A 15,236-nucleotide genomic window follows, 5' to 3' on the forward strand; every position below is an offset into this window, starting at 1 on the left:
GGCCCGTCTTAAGTTTGCCAATGACCATTTGGATGATCCAGAGGAGTCATGGGAGAAAGTGTTGTGGACAGTGTTTTATCACATCTCTATCATAGTTTACAGACACAGGTTCACCATTACATCTGGTCTTAAGAAAACCCAAGGTAGCTCAGTGGGTTACATCAATACTGTTAACCAAGGGGTACTGGGTTCAAGTCCCACTTACAGTTTTATATCATAGTTTACTGAGACAGGTTCTCAATTAAATGTTTCATTGGGGCCCGAAAACTTTGTTCTAGAAGACCAAAGATAGCTGAAGGGTTAAACAGCTACCTCCCAATCAAAGGGTTCTGGGTTCAATCCCAGTCAGGTCACTCTACAACTAGTAAATATTGAGTCAGAGCAATTAGTCTTTTAAATGAAAGTTTACTGAGACAGTTCTCAATTATGTATGTCATTGGGGCCCGGAAATCTGGTAATAAAAAGAACAAGAATGGCTGAATGGTTAAACAGCTAGCTTACAATCAAAGGGTTCTGGGTTCAATCCCAGTCAGGTCGCTCTACAACTACTAAATATCCACTCAGAGCAATTAATCTTTTAAATGAAAGTTTACTGAGACAGTTCTCAATTATATATGTCATTGGGGCCCGGAAATCAGGTAATTGTATGGCCGAGGATAGCTGAATGGTTAAACATCTAGCTCCCAACAAAGGGTTCATGGGTTCAATCCCAGTCCAAGGTCCAAGCAAGGGTGGGGAGTAGCGTTATGTGGGGGTGTATCACCTCCCCCACACAGAGTAATGTCAAGTGGTAGCTGGTTAATTAACTTATAGTTAAAAAGGTAAGTATGAGTAATAATAATAACAAATAGTCTATAGTCCAAAAGTCAAAGGTAACCTCGGGGGTTAGCTCCTCCTCCTTGCCGAGGCTAAAGTTGGCTGGGATGGGCGGGAATAGAAAGATAGATAATTAATTCATTGTGAGTGTTGACCAATCAGCTCTCCTGGTCTGACTAATTGCAGTTGAGATAATAAAAAAAAAAAAACTGCAATTGATACAATAAAAAAAAAAAAAAATTGGATAATAAAAAAATAAGATTAAAAAAAACATGTCTGTCATGTAATTGAGATAATTACAATTGAGATAATTGGAATGGAGATAATTAATTTTATTTATCTCAATAAGAGATAATTAATTATCTCAATTAATTATGATAGTTAATTATCTCAATTGAGATAAATAAAATTAATTATCTCCATTCCAATTATCTCAATTAACTCAATTGTAATTATCTCAATTGCAATTACATGACAGACATGTTTTTTTTAATCTTATTTTTTTATTATCCAATTTTTTTTTTTTTTTATTGTATCAATTGCAGTTTTTTTATTTTTATCATCTCAACTGCAATTAGTCAGACCAGGAGAGCTGATTGGTCAACACTCACAATGAATTAATTATCTATCTTTCTATTCCCGCCCATCCCAGCCAACTTTAGCCTCGGCAAGGAGGAGGAGCTAACCCCCGAGGTTACCTTTGACTTTTGGACTATAGACTATTTGTTATTATTATTAGTCATACTTACCTTTTTAACTATAAGTTAATTAACCAGCTACCACTTGACTTTACTCTGTGTGGGGGAGGTGATACACCCCCACATAACGCTACTCCCCACCCTTGCTTGGACCTTGGACTGGGATTGAACCCATGAACCCTTTGTTGGGAGCTAGATGTTTAACCATTCAGCTATCCTCGGCCATACAATTACCAGATTTCCGGGCCCCAATGACATATATAATTGAGAACTGTCTCAGTAAACTTTCATTTAAAAGATTAATTGCTCTGAGTGGATATTTAGTAGTTGTAGAGCGACCAGACTGGGATTGAACCCAGAACCCTTTGATTGTAAGCTAGCTGTTTAACCATTCAGCCATTCTTGTTCTTTTTATTACCAGATTTCCGGGCCCCAATGACATATATAATTGAGAACTGTCTCAGTAAACTTTCATTTAAAAGATTAATTGCTCTGACCCAATACTTAGTAGTTGTAGAGTGACCTGACTGGGATTGAACCCAGAACCCTTTGATTGGGAGGTAGCTGTTTAACCCTTCAGCTATCTTTGGTCTTCTAGAACAAAGTTTTCGGGCCCCAATGAAACATTTAATTGAGAACCTGTCTCAGTAAACTATGATATAAAACTGTAAGTGGGACTTGAACCCAGTACCCCTTGGTTAACAGTATTGATGTTACCCACTGAGCTACCTTGGGTTTTCTTAAGACCAGATTTAATGGTGAACCTGTGTCTGTAAACTATGATAGAGATGTGATAAAACACTGTCCACAACACTTTCTCCCATGACTCCTCTGGATCATCCAAATGGTCATTGGCAAACTTAAGACGGGCCTTAACATGTTCTGGTTTAAGCAGGGGAACCTTCCGTGCCATGCATGATTTCAAACCATGACGTTATTACCAACAGTGACCATGGAAACAGTGGTCCCAGCTCTTTTCAGGTCATTGACCAAGTCCTGCCGTGTAGTCCTGGGCTGATTCCTCACCTTTCTTAGCATCATTGAGACCCCACCAGGTGATATCTTGCATGGGGCTCCACTCCCATTGAGATTGACCGTCATGTTTAGCTTCTTCCATTTTCTAATGATTGCTCCAACAGTGGACCTTTTTTCACCAAGCTGCTTGGCAATTTCTCCGTAGCCCTTTCCATCCTTGTGGAGTTGTACCATTTTGTCTCTGGTGTCTTTGGACAGCTCTTTGCTCTTAGCCATGCTGAATGTTTGGCTCTTACTGATTGTATGGGGTGGACAGGTGTCTTTATGCAGCTAACGACCTCACACAGGTGCATCTGATTCAGGATAATACAGTGGAGTGCTCCTGTCACAGAACACTAATCAAAGATCTTGTTTGACGGGAGCACTGTACTGTGGAAATAAGAGTATATGAATAAGAGTGGATGACTAAGAGTGTATGAATAAGAGTGTATGAATAAGAGTATATGAATAAGAGTATATGAATAAGAGTGTATGAATAAGAGTGTATGAATAAGAGTATATGAATAAGAGTGGATGACTAAGAGTGTATGAATAAGAGTGTATGAATAAGAGTGTATGAATAAGAGTATATGAATAAGAGTGGATGACTAAGAGTGTATGAATAAGAGTGGATGACTAAGAGTGTATGAATAAGAGTGTATGAATAACAGTGTATGAATAAGAGTATATGAATAAGAGTGGATGACTAAGAGTGTATGAATAAGAGTGTATGAATAAGAGTGTATGAATAAGAGTGGATGAATAAGAGTATATGAATAAGAGTGGATGACTAAGAGTGTATGAATAAGAGTGTATGAATAAGAGTGTATGAATAAGAGTGTATGAATAAGAGTATATGAATAAGAGTGGATGACTAAGAGTGTATGAATAAGAGTGTATGAATAAGAGTGTATGAATAAGAGTATATGAATAAGAGTGGATGACTAAGAGTGTATGAATAAGAGTGTATGAATAACAGTGTATGAATAAGAGTATATGAATAAGAGTGGATGAATAAGAGTGTATGAATAAGAGTGGATGACTAAGAGTGTATGAATAAGAGTGGATGAATAAGAGTGTATGAATAAGATTTATTCATGTATTTTATTATATAAAAATGGGAGCCATTACCTCCCTGCTTGGCACTCAGCATCAAGGGTTGGAATTGGGGGTTGAATCACCAAAATGATTCCCGGGCGCGGCCACCGCTGCTGCTCACTGCTCCCCTCACCTCCCTGGGGGTGATCAAGGGTGATGGTTCAAATGCAGAGAATAATTTCGCCACACCTAGTGTGTGTGTGTGACAATCATTGGCACTTTAACTGAACTTTTAATGATGTTATTCATATTATTCAGATTGAAAAGCTTAAGGGGCCCCCGGACGTTCATTTGCCCAGGTCTGTGCTAAGGTGATCTCTAGAAGTGGTCCACACTCCATGTCAGTAGGTGGCGGTAATGCACACCAGAAGGTTGCTTGCCAACCTGCTATGAAAACAAAAGAAGAAGAAGAAGAAGATCCACACTTCCGGGTGGTGATGACGTCGCGTCGTGACGTCATATTTCAAAATGGCAGAGCCCGCGGAAAGACCCCCTGGAGTCGACTCCATTTCCCAAGAAAAGATGTCAACAGCGCGACTTGTAACAATTATAAGGCCGAGGAGGGTTATTTGAACACACACACCATTCAATTATTATAAATGAAAGTCACGTTTTTTAACCGCTCCGGTCTCGTCCCAGCGGAAGTGACGCTAGCACGTCATCAGAATACAACAGGTTGCTAGCTAACACGCCTCCTATCATGTCAGCGCTGTTATTTGTTCCAATGTCATTCATTCCTTCTCATTTACATCAACACGACGAGAGAGACATTCTGCCGCTAGACGAAGGTCACCGAGCAGCGACGAAGTTTGCATTTTCGGTAGGTGAGTGTTCAATTGTCCTCCGAGAAAAGTTGCATGAAGTCATTCTATTACACAGGTGAAAGTCATACACACATAATATGCTGGAAAAGTCCATTCATGTCAGCAATTAACTTCAAATGTCAAACTCATTTGTGATGTTAAAGGGAAAACAATACTTAACTGTGCTTAAATGTATTTATATTATTCAAATGTGAATGATGCTGTATAATAGACTGTATTTATGTTATTGACATGTGAATAATGCTGTATAATCAGTGTTGGGACTAACGCGTTACAAAGTAACTAGTAGTCTAACGCCTTATTTTTTATATTCAGTAACTCAGTTACCGTTACTACATGATGCGTTACTGCGTTATTTGATGTCATTTCTTATGTAGTATCGGCTAAAAACAGAAGATCTGAGTGTGTTTTATTGGAGAGTTGCAGTGTCGTCCTTCTGAATGATTCCCGGGCGCGGCGCCGCTGCTGCCCACTGCTCCCCAAGGGGATGGGTCAAATGCAGAGGACAAATTTCACCACACCTAGTGTGTGTGTGTGTGACAATCATTGGTACTTTAACTTGAACTTAACTTAATTCTTCCTGTGTCACAACGGGGACAAGAGAAGAGGCGCTGTGTGTGTGTGTGTGTGTGTGTGTGTGTGTGTGTGTGTGTGTGTGTGTGTGTGTGTGTGTGTGTGTGTGTGTGTGTGTGTGTGTGTGGAGAGGGGTGGGAGGGGGGGGCGTGTCTGTGTTTACTTACAAGACATCATGGTGGAGCTGAAGCCGAGTTTCTTAACATGGAGATATTCTAGACTGACCATGTGTCTTCTTTTGCGGGGCTGTCCGGGCGGAGTTTCTTAAATGCCTCAAATGTCCGGCAGGGTTGCGTATATTTTCAATGTACGTTCAGGGTTAAGATGGGGTTAAAAACAAAACTAATTCGTGCAGCATTCGTGAGGGAGGGACGGAGAGAGCGAGGGAGTGGATTGATTGATTGAGACTTTTATTAATAGATTGCACAGTACAGTACATATTCCGTACAATTGACCACTAAATGGTAACACCCGAATAAGTTTTTCAACTTGTTTAAATCGGGGTCCACATTAATCAATTTATTTCAAACTGTCATTGCTCAAAACATAATATTGAATCAAAATCAATGTTATTATGAATTATTGACCTATCCAAGGTTCCCATTACTTCACATCAAATATTCCACTTTGAAAAATATTTTTGGTGGAAGATTTTGCATATTTTGTGTGTTTGCCATTAAAAACATAGTTTTGTTTGACAAAAAAGGGCGGAAAACAAGCAAACAAAAAACAACATAACTACAACATTTTGAAATGAGGGATAGATCTGAAGTTGATGTAGACTCCAGAGATTTAAGCGTTAAATATAAAATGTTTGTATGCCCTGGCACACCATTATCATCATTTCATGACCCAAGCAAAACACTTTTTACACTTTTGTACTGAAATAAATACACCTACAACTTATTCAATAAAAACATACAAAAAACTACCAGCAGCGGTAAAGTTTAGATCCATGAAGGAAAGAAGAAAGTGAATGAATGTTTATAACTGAATACATTTACATATGTATACAAATTTGTTTTCTTTCTTTATTATTTTTTTTAATGAATTAAGTAACGTTTATGACAACCTTTTTCCAAAACACAATATATAATGTGAGATATAACAGGATAATGCATACGTTTATCTTTTTTGTTGTCAAAACGCTTACCAAAAAGTGGGACCCCAAAAATTTACTGTAGGACCCCATTTTTATGACTTGATGGGGTCCCTGGGACCCCATTTTGAAAATTCCTAGCGCTGATCAACAGATTGTATTATTCTCCAGTGCAATAACAGTACTTAAATGAAGGCTTAAAGGGCATTAATGGTAGCTTTAAAAAAAGAAGAAGAAAACAAGTAACTAAATAGTTACTTTTCACAATAACGCATTACTTTTTGGTGTAAGTAACTGAGTTAGTAACTGAGTTGCTTTTGAAATAAAGTAACTAGTAACTGTAACTAGTTACTGGTTTTCAGTAACTAACCCAACACTGTGTATAATAGACTGTATTTATATTATTCACAAGTGAATAATGCTGTATAATAGACTGTATTTATATTATTCACATGTAAAAAATACCTTAGTGTTTATTTTTATTGTGAGCGAACTGTGGTGCTGAATTTCCCCGAGGGATCAATAAAGTACTTTCTATTCTATTCTAAAAACATCCAAATCCATTGCTATTCTTTATATAAAGTAAGACACATGCTGAATAAGAAATATCTGCACATGATTCCTTGAGTAATTCGATTACAAAATACATTCGAGGAATTGTTGCTGCCTCGAGGTGTCGTACATATTTTTTTTTACGGCATTTTGCCTGGTTCACTAAACAGTAGTCAAAGCTCACGTTTCGCACAGACTGTTTAGGTGTTGCACAGCGTGTTTACGTCACAGATCATCCCCCCCTTGCACTGCACGACACCGCTCTTTTAAGTACGCTCCAGTTTAGAAAACGTTTAAACGGCACCGTATGATAATCATCAAAAACGCACGAGAGACAAGAACTTTGTTTATGCGGTCACACCACACAGCACATACAGCTGTGAGCGCACCTGTTTTTATTAGCACATACACATTTTTAGCTGTGCGTGTCAGCCTTCAATAATGAAAACAGGCGTTTAGGAAATAAGACGATTAGGCCAACCACAATAATTGAGGGCACATCTTAACGTGTATAATTAAACAAAATGATGATTTATTCGATTAATCGATCGGGATATTCGATAGAATACTCGATTACTAAAATATTCGATAGCTGCAGTTATATTATTCTTTTATTTTTCCATATCTAACATACTGTGTTGAACTTTGGGGAAATGTTTATAGAACAAACACAGGCTCAATAATTCAACTTGAAAAAAGGGTCATTAGAAGAATACACAAGGCTGGCTACGACGAACCTACCAATCCATTATTCGTAAGTTCTAATGTAGAGGTGTCAAACTCATTTTAGATTGGGGGCCACATGGACAAAAATCTACTCCCAAGTGGGCCGGACTGGTAAAATCAAGGCACGATAACTTAAAAATAAAGACAACTTCAGATTGTTTGTTTTTTTCTTTGTTAAAAATAGAGCAAGCACATTCTGAAAATGTACAAATCATAATGTTGTTTTTTTTTTTTTACACTTACATGTTGCGGTTAATAGTATTCTACCTTTATTTGTCGATATGTATACTTTCTGATTAAATGATGTGATAATGTTCATCAGTCAACTCATTGGTGTTCATTTTTAATCTATTAAGATCAAATAATAATATGTTATTTAAATGGAGGCTTCTCACATGATGAGATAACTTCTGGAAATGACTGGCTCATAAGGGTCAAAGGTATAAATGTGTGTGTCCAAGTTCAAGGAAAAGGCAGGCTGTCTTCTTCTAATGGATTTATTACAATCTTTACAAGCTGGGTAACGTTTGCTGTGGTCTGGAACAACATGGCGCACAAACAACTATCAGAAATGCAGCCAATATTACGTACAGATAATGTGTCATGAGACATGCAAATATAAATGAAATGCACAGAGGACATAAGTAAAGGAAATTAAATGAGCTCAAATATTCCTACAAACGAGTCATAATGATGCAATATGTACATACAGCTAGCTTAAATAGCATGTTAGCATTGATTAGCTTGCAGTCATGCTCTGACCAAATATGCCTGATTAGCACTCCAACAAGTCAATAACATCCACAAAGCTCACCTTTTGTGCATTCGCGCACAGCGTAGAACGTTTGGTGGACAAAATGAGACAAAGAAGAAGTGGCATAAAACACGTCTTTCTGTGGCAGCGTCGGAGAAAGTTGTACATGTAAACAAACAACAATGAGTTCAAGGATCGCTGAAATTAGTAGGACAAAACAGTGCTTGCTAAATCCTCTCATCAGTGAAGCATGTTTAACATAAACAGTGGGACTTCTAACAATTAGGAAGGTTTGTGTAATGTTTGTTCTCCTACAGAAAATATATTCAAATAAAAATGTTCTTCATCTTTTTCCATTTTCACACATCTCTGAAAGAGGTCCAGGGAGCCACGAGGGCGGTGCTAAAGAGACGCGGGTTGCTGACCCCCGGCCTACACCCGAGACTGGCCGCCAGTTCATCACAGGACACATGAACAAGCCTTCGCCCTCAAATCAGAGAAGTATTCATTTACTCGAACATGATTTTTATTCAGTTCAATGCATTTATTGTCATTGTCATAGTGAATAACACACACACTGCATAGTAACCATGTAGCAAAAATGCGTTAGGTGGTGCAATCCTGACCCATGAAACACGGCGTAAACACAAAGGGTGCCACGAACGATGCACAAAATTCACAGTCTGGTATGGATCGGTACTTGAGCGGCGCCGTTCCATACATTTTTTCAATACCCAAAAGAGGGAAATGTTCATGCCTTTTTTTTAACTTGTAGTTTATTGAAATTGTCGTTGTCCACGACAGAAAACGGTCGGCAAGGCGAGTTTATTTACAGAGCACAGTTCGTACTACAGGCAGGCCAGTCTAGTACCCGCACTCTTTTACTACGAAGCCACGCTGTTGTAACACGTGCAGAATGTGGCTCGGCGATATCTTACTGAAATAAGCAGGGGCGGCCATGAAAAAGACGTCGCTTGGATGGCAACTTTTGTTGCTCCAAAACCTGTATGTACCTTTCAGCATTAATGGTGCCTTCACAAACGTGTAAGTTACCCACTAATACACCCCCATATCATCAATCTTTATTGCAGACCTTAAGATCCATTTAAACATATCAAAACAGAATATAATACATTAAAAAACAAAACAATAAAAACATACATTAAAAACAAAACAAAACAAGTTTTCCATACAATTACAGACGCTGGGTTTTCAACTTTGCGCCTAGAACAATCCGGATGGTTCTTTTCCTCTTTGGACCGGAGGACACGACGTCCACAGTTTCCAAAAACAATTTGAAATGTGGACTTGTCAGACCACAGAACACTTTTCCAGTTTGCATCAGTACATCTTAGATGAGCTCGGGCCGAGCGAAGCCGGCGGCGTTTCTGGGTGTTGTTGATAAATGGCATTCGCTTTGCATTGTAGAGTTTTAACTTGCACTTACAGATGTAGCGACCAACTGTAGTTACTGACAGTGGTTTTCTGAAGTGTTCCTGAGTCCATGTGGTGATATCCTTTACACACTGATGTCGCTTTTTGATGCAGTGCCAACACAAATACAACTTTGAAACTACGTGCTTTCTGAGAAGATTACCGTAGTAACTAGTATATCATGCAAAAGCGCAGATTCCAACCAATCAGTCCATCTTAGATGAGCTCGGGCCGAGCGAAGCCAGCGGCGTTTCTGGGTGTTGTTGCATTTATCAACAACACCCAGAAATGCAGAGTTTTGAGGACGAAAATGAATTGATACCATTTTAGAATAAGGCTGTAACATAGCAAAATGTGGCAAAAAATGAAGCGCTGTGAATACTTTCCGGATGCAGTGTACAGTATAAAGGGCAGATCAATAGAAGTGATAATTAGACGTTGCAGTTCATGGGTGGGATGTGAGAGAGGGTCACTGCCTGAGGATACAGACGAGCTGTTGGCAAGTTGTCCTGGCACGTATAGACCTGTTCCTTCTACCTGAGGGCCGCAGGTGAGGAGCAGGGTGTTGTTGGTCACGCAGGATGCTGTGCACTCGCCTCAGACAGCAGGTAGTGTAGACTGTGCCCATCTCTGGAAGACTTTCAGCTCTTTTAATCACCGATTAGAGAGTCTGCTGTCATGGCACACTTCTAAAAGCTCACTCTTACACTAGGAAGCGGAGTCATTCATTGCGCTTTACCTGACACATGAAACGTGACAAATACGATCGCTGAGATGAAACGGATCAGGCCCGTGAACAGGTTCTATCCGGATGAATTTGCTAAGTATACAAATGAGCTGAAATTTTTCTATGAAAGAAACTGCTGTTTTAAATGTGTCCACTAGATGTGGCAATGGCAATTCTTTGTATCTTTGTAGATGATGCTACATACAGTATGTACAAAAAAAATAAAACACATGATGTTAGTGCAAGAGTCGAAGAAAATTAGCAAACTACACAAATAACATCCTGTAATTTGATTTTGATATTTTTTTTTTTATCTTGTTAGATTGAAAATGAACACCAATGAGTTGACTGATGAACATTATCACGTCATTTATTCAGAAAGTATAAATAACGACAATTAAAGGTAGAACACTATTAACTGCAACATGTAAGTGTAAAAAAACAACATGATTTGTTTATTTTTGAGAAATTCTATTTTTAAACAAAGAAAACAATCTGAAGTTGTCTTTATTTTTAAGTTATCGTGCCGTGATTTTACCAGTCCGGCCCACTTGGGAGTAGATTTTTCTCAATGTGGCCCCCGATCTAAAATGAGTTTGACACCTCTGGCCTAGATAAATTGATAAACATCCTCACAAATATTGATATAAAGCATTACCGTATTTTCCGGACCATAGGGCACACCGGATTATAAGGAGCACTGCCGATGAATGGTCTATTTTTGATCTTTTTTTCATATATAAGGCGCACCGGATTATAAGGCGCATTAAAGGAGTCATAATATATATATTTTTTTCTAAATGTAAAAGACTTCCTTGGGGTCTACATAACATGTAATGGTGGTTCTTTGCTCAAAATGTTGCATAGATGATGTTTTACACATCATCTTCCAGCCGCTTCCGGGTGCGCCGTTTTGTGGGCGGTCTTATTTACGTGGCTCACCTTCGGCAGCGTCTTCTCCCCGTCATCTTTGTTGTGAAGTGTCAAAAGATGGAGCTAACTGTTTTAATGACATTCAGACTTTACTTCAATCAATAACGGAGCAGCATCTCCTCATCCAGAAACAACAACACCAGAAATGTGTCCCGTGAAAAACCGTCCGACCAGAACTCTAATAACTAAAGTTCCTTGGGTGAATAATGGTTTAGGGCTTTCATGGCGAGTTTACTGACTGAAATAAGTAATAACTTTACACTGCTTTTTATTAGAAATGGCAACAGCAGAGGATGGATGTCCCATAACAAGAAGGTGGAGAAAAAGAAGAAGCTTATCGACTACGGTGTCGGCACGGACTACAAAGGCGGACCTGCACAAATTTTCAGGTACCAGAAGGTAAGAAAAGTTTCTTTTGCATAATATTGCGAAACAAAACACCAGAAAATATGTCTTACCTTATACACACACCATAATAATACTCCTATGTTGAAGCACAGTACAATCCATCAAGCGGTGCAGTTTCATAGCTGACCAAAGTCCTACTAAAACATTTTGATAGATTTTTGAGCGCCGTGTGTAATGTTCTATATTTTCAATGGAGCATATACAATGTTGGTGTTGTTTACTTGAGTCATATTGCGGTCTACACGAAATCAAATCAAATCAATAATGGAGCAGCATCTCCTCATCCGGAAACAACCACACCGGAAATGTGTCCCGTGAAAAACCGTTCAACCGGAACTCTCTAATAACTAAACTTCCTTGGGTGAATAATGTAAACTCACTACACCGGTATGTTTTAGCGCTTTCATGGCAAGTTTACTGACAGATATAAGTGAGAAATTGACACTACTTTATATTAGAAATGGCAACAGCGGAGGATGAATGTCACATAACAAGAAGATAGAGAAAAAGAAGAAGCTTATTAACTACAAAGGCGGACACACAATTTTTCAGGACTCATGCAGATCCCAAATACAGATCAGCAGGTACCAGAAGTTAAGAAAAGTTGCATAATATTGCGAAACAAAACGCCAGATAATGTCTTACCTTATACACACACCATAATAATAGTGGTATGTTTAATGCGCCGACAATCCTTCAAGCGGTGCGGCTTCATAGCTGACCAAAGTCGTGCTAAAACATTTTGATAGATTTTTGAGCGCCGTGTCTAATGTTCTATATTTTCAACGGAACATTTAAAATGTTGCTGTTGTTTACTTAAAAGCCATCATAGTGCAGGCTACACGTATCTCTTATGTTTGACTGCCATCTACTGCTCACACTTATAATTACACCATGTACCAAATAAAATAGCCTCGAGGTGGGTAAGCTCAACCAAACTTGTTCATTACATTAGGCGCAACTGTGTAAGGCGCACTGAGAAATAAAAAAGGATTTTAAATGCGCCTTATAGTCCGGAAATTACGGTAAACGCATTGGCCAAAAAGTGCATTGTGTGTCCTCGCCGCGATCTATTTTACATTGTTGAAATGTCGGCAAAGCAAATGTGAGTATGTGAAGAACGAACCTGGAGTGAAACAGCGCACAATTCAACGTCAAGTTCGGTCTCGATACCTTTCATCTTTACCATGGAAAAAAGGACGTACGCCAGGTTTTTGTGAATAAGCACAACATAACACGAGGCCCCTGCTGAATTGGGATCTGGTCACCCTTAGATATAGAGCAGTGGGAAAAGTGGAAGTGTGCCTGCTAACTCTCACATGCTGTGTGATTTGATAATAACATAAAAAAAGTCCACAATCCAATTTCACATTGTGATGTTCAGTCAAAGGTCGTGCACTTTGGATCCTATTAAAAGTTCAAATGGACCGAGAGCACCCTCGCATAATGTAGGTGCACGGTGGTGATGATGGCGGTGGCAAATTAATATGTACAGTACAGTACATTATTACCTTTTTAACACTAAATTACAAAAAAAAAATGTTTTGCTAAAATGTCGTAAGGGGGGACCCTTACAAAAAATTCCAAAAAACGGACTTGCTTCAGCAGCACAATTCTGGTGCTGTAGTTGTAGGAGATGTCTAAAAAAGGTCATCAGGAGTCCCGACAAATCCCGAAATTGGCAGAAAATGCTTTTTTTGGGAAACCTTTTTTTCGCAAAAAAAATTTCAAAAAAACGGACTTGCTTCAACAGCACAATTCTGGTGCTGTAGTTGTAGGAGATGTCTCAAAACGTCATCAGGAGTCCCGACTAAACCCGTAAATGTAAGAAAATGTAAGAAAATGCATATTTTACGAAAAACATTTTTTGCTAAAAATTCAAAAAAACTGACTTGCTTCAGCAGCACAATTCTGGTGCTGTAGTTGTAAGAGATGTCTCAAAACGTCATCAGGAGTCCCGACTAAACCCGTAAATGTAAGAAAATGCATATTTTACGAAAAACATTTTTTGCTAAAATGTCATAAAAATTCCAAAAAACGGACTTGCTTCAGCAGCACAATTCTGGTGCTGTAGTTGTAGGAGATGTCTCAAAACGTCATCAGGAGTCCCTACAAAACCTAAAAATTGCATAAAATGCTTTTTTTGGGAAAACTTTATTTACAAAAAAAAATTCAAAAAACAGACTTGCTTCAGCAGCACAATTCTGGTGCTGTAGTTGTAGGAGATGTCTCAAAACGTCATCAGGAGTCCCGACTAAACGCGTAAATGTAAGAAAATGCATATTTTACGAAAAACATTTTTTGCTAAAATGTCGTAAGGGGGGACCCTGTCGTAAAAATTCCAAAAAACGGACTTGCTTCAGCAGCACAATTCTGGTGCTGTAGTTGTAGGAGATGTCTCAAAACGTCATCAGGAGTCCCGACTGAACCCGAAAATGGAAGAAATTAGAAGAAAATGCATATTTTACGGAAAAAAAATATTTTGCAAAATGTCGTAAAAAAATTTCAAAAAAACGGACTTGCTTCAGCAGCACAATTCTGGTGCTGTAGTTGTAGGAGATGTCTCAAAACGTCATCAGGAGTCCCGACAAAACCCGAAAATGGAAGAAATGAGAAGAAAATGCATATTTTACGGGAAACATTTTTTTTTTGCAAAATGTCGTAAAAAAATTCAAAAAAACGGACTTGCTTCAGCAGCACAATTCTGGTGCTGTAGTTGTAGGAGATGTCTCAAAACGTCATCAGGACTCCCTACAAAACCTAAAAATGGCATAAAATGCTTTTTTTGGGAAAACTTTTTTTTTACAAAAAAAAATTCAAAAAACGGACTTGTTTAAGCAGCACAATTCTGGTGCTGTAGTTGTAGGAGATGTCTCAAAACGTCATCAGGAGTCCCGACTAAACCCGTAAATGTAAGAAAATGTAAGAAAATGCATTTTTTTACGAAAAACATTTTTTGCTAAAATGTCGTAAGGGGGGACCCTGTCGTAAAAATTCCAAAAAACGGACTTGATTCAGCAGCACAATTCTGGTGCTGTAGTTGTAGGAGATGTCTTAAAACGTCATCAGGAGTCCCTACAAAACCTAAAAATGGCATTAAATGCTTTTTTTGGGAAAACTTTTTTTTTACAAAAAAAAATTCAAAAAACTGACTTGTTTGAGCAGCACAATTCTGGTGCTGTAGTTGTAGGAGATGTCTCAAAACGTCATCAGGAGTCCCGACTAAACCCGTAAATGTAAGAAAATGTAAGAAAATGCATTTTTTTACGAAAAACATTTTTTGCTAAAATGTCGTAAGGGGGGACCCTGTCGTAAAAATTCCAAAAAACGGACTTGATTCAGCAGCACAATTCTGGTGCTGTAGTTGTAGGAGATGTCTTAAAACGTCATCAGGAGTCCCTACAAAACCTAAAAATGGCATTAAATGCTTTTTTTGGGAAAACTTTTTTTTTACAAAAAAAAATTCAAAAAACTGACTTGTTTGAGCAGCACAATTCTGGTGCTGTAGTTGTAGGAGATGTCTCAAAACGTCATCAGGAGTCCCGACTAAACCCGTAAATGTAAGAAAATGTAAGAAAAT

At 38.5% G+C, this 15,236-nt stretch overlaps 1 long non-coding RNA gene across 3 annotated transcripts; it reads left to right on the forward strand.

Annotated features, from left to right (window-relative positions):
• Window positions 1-4,067: 4,067 nt before the first annotated feature.
• Window positions 4,068-12,849, forward strand: LOC133639422 (uncharacterized). Of its 3 annotated transcripts, none has more exons than XR_009823786.1 (4): window positions 4,068-4,450; window positions 8,531-8,655; window positions 11,362-11,457; window positions 11,524-12,849. It is a non-coding gene; the product is annotated as an uncharacterized LOC133639422 (long non-coding RNA). The 3 variants fall into 3 exon arrangements; XR_009823785.1 differs by having other exon boundaries at window positions 11,377-11,457; XR_009823784.1 differs by lacking the exon at window positions 11,362-11,457.
• Window positions 12,850-15,236: the final 2,387 nt, after the last annotated feature.

The sequence above is a fragment of the Entelurus aequoreus genome, linkage group LG22, assembly GCF_033978785.1.
Source record: "Entelurus aequoreus isolate RoL-2023_Sb linkage group LG22, RoL_Eaeq_v1.1, whole genome shotgun sequence".
NCBI lineage: Eukaryota > Metazoa > Chordata > Actinopteri > Syngnathiformes > Syngnathidae > Entelurus > Entelurus aequoreus.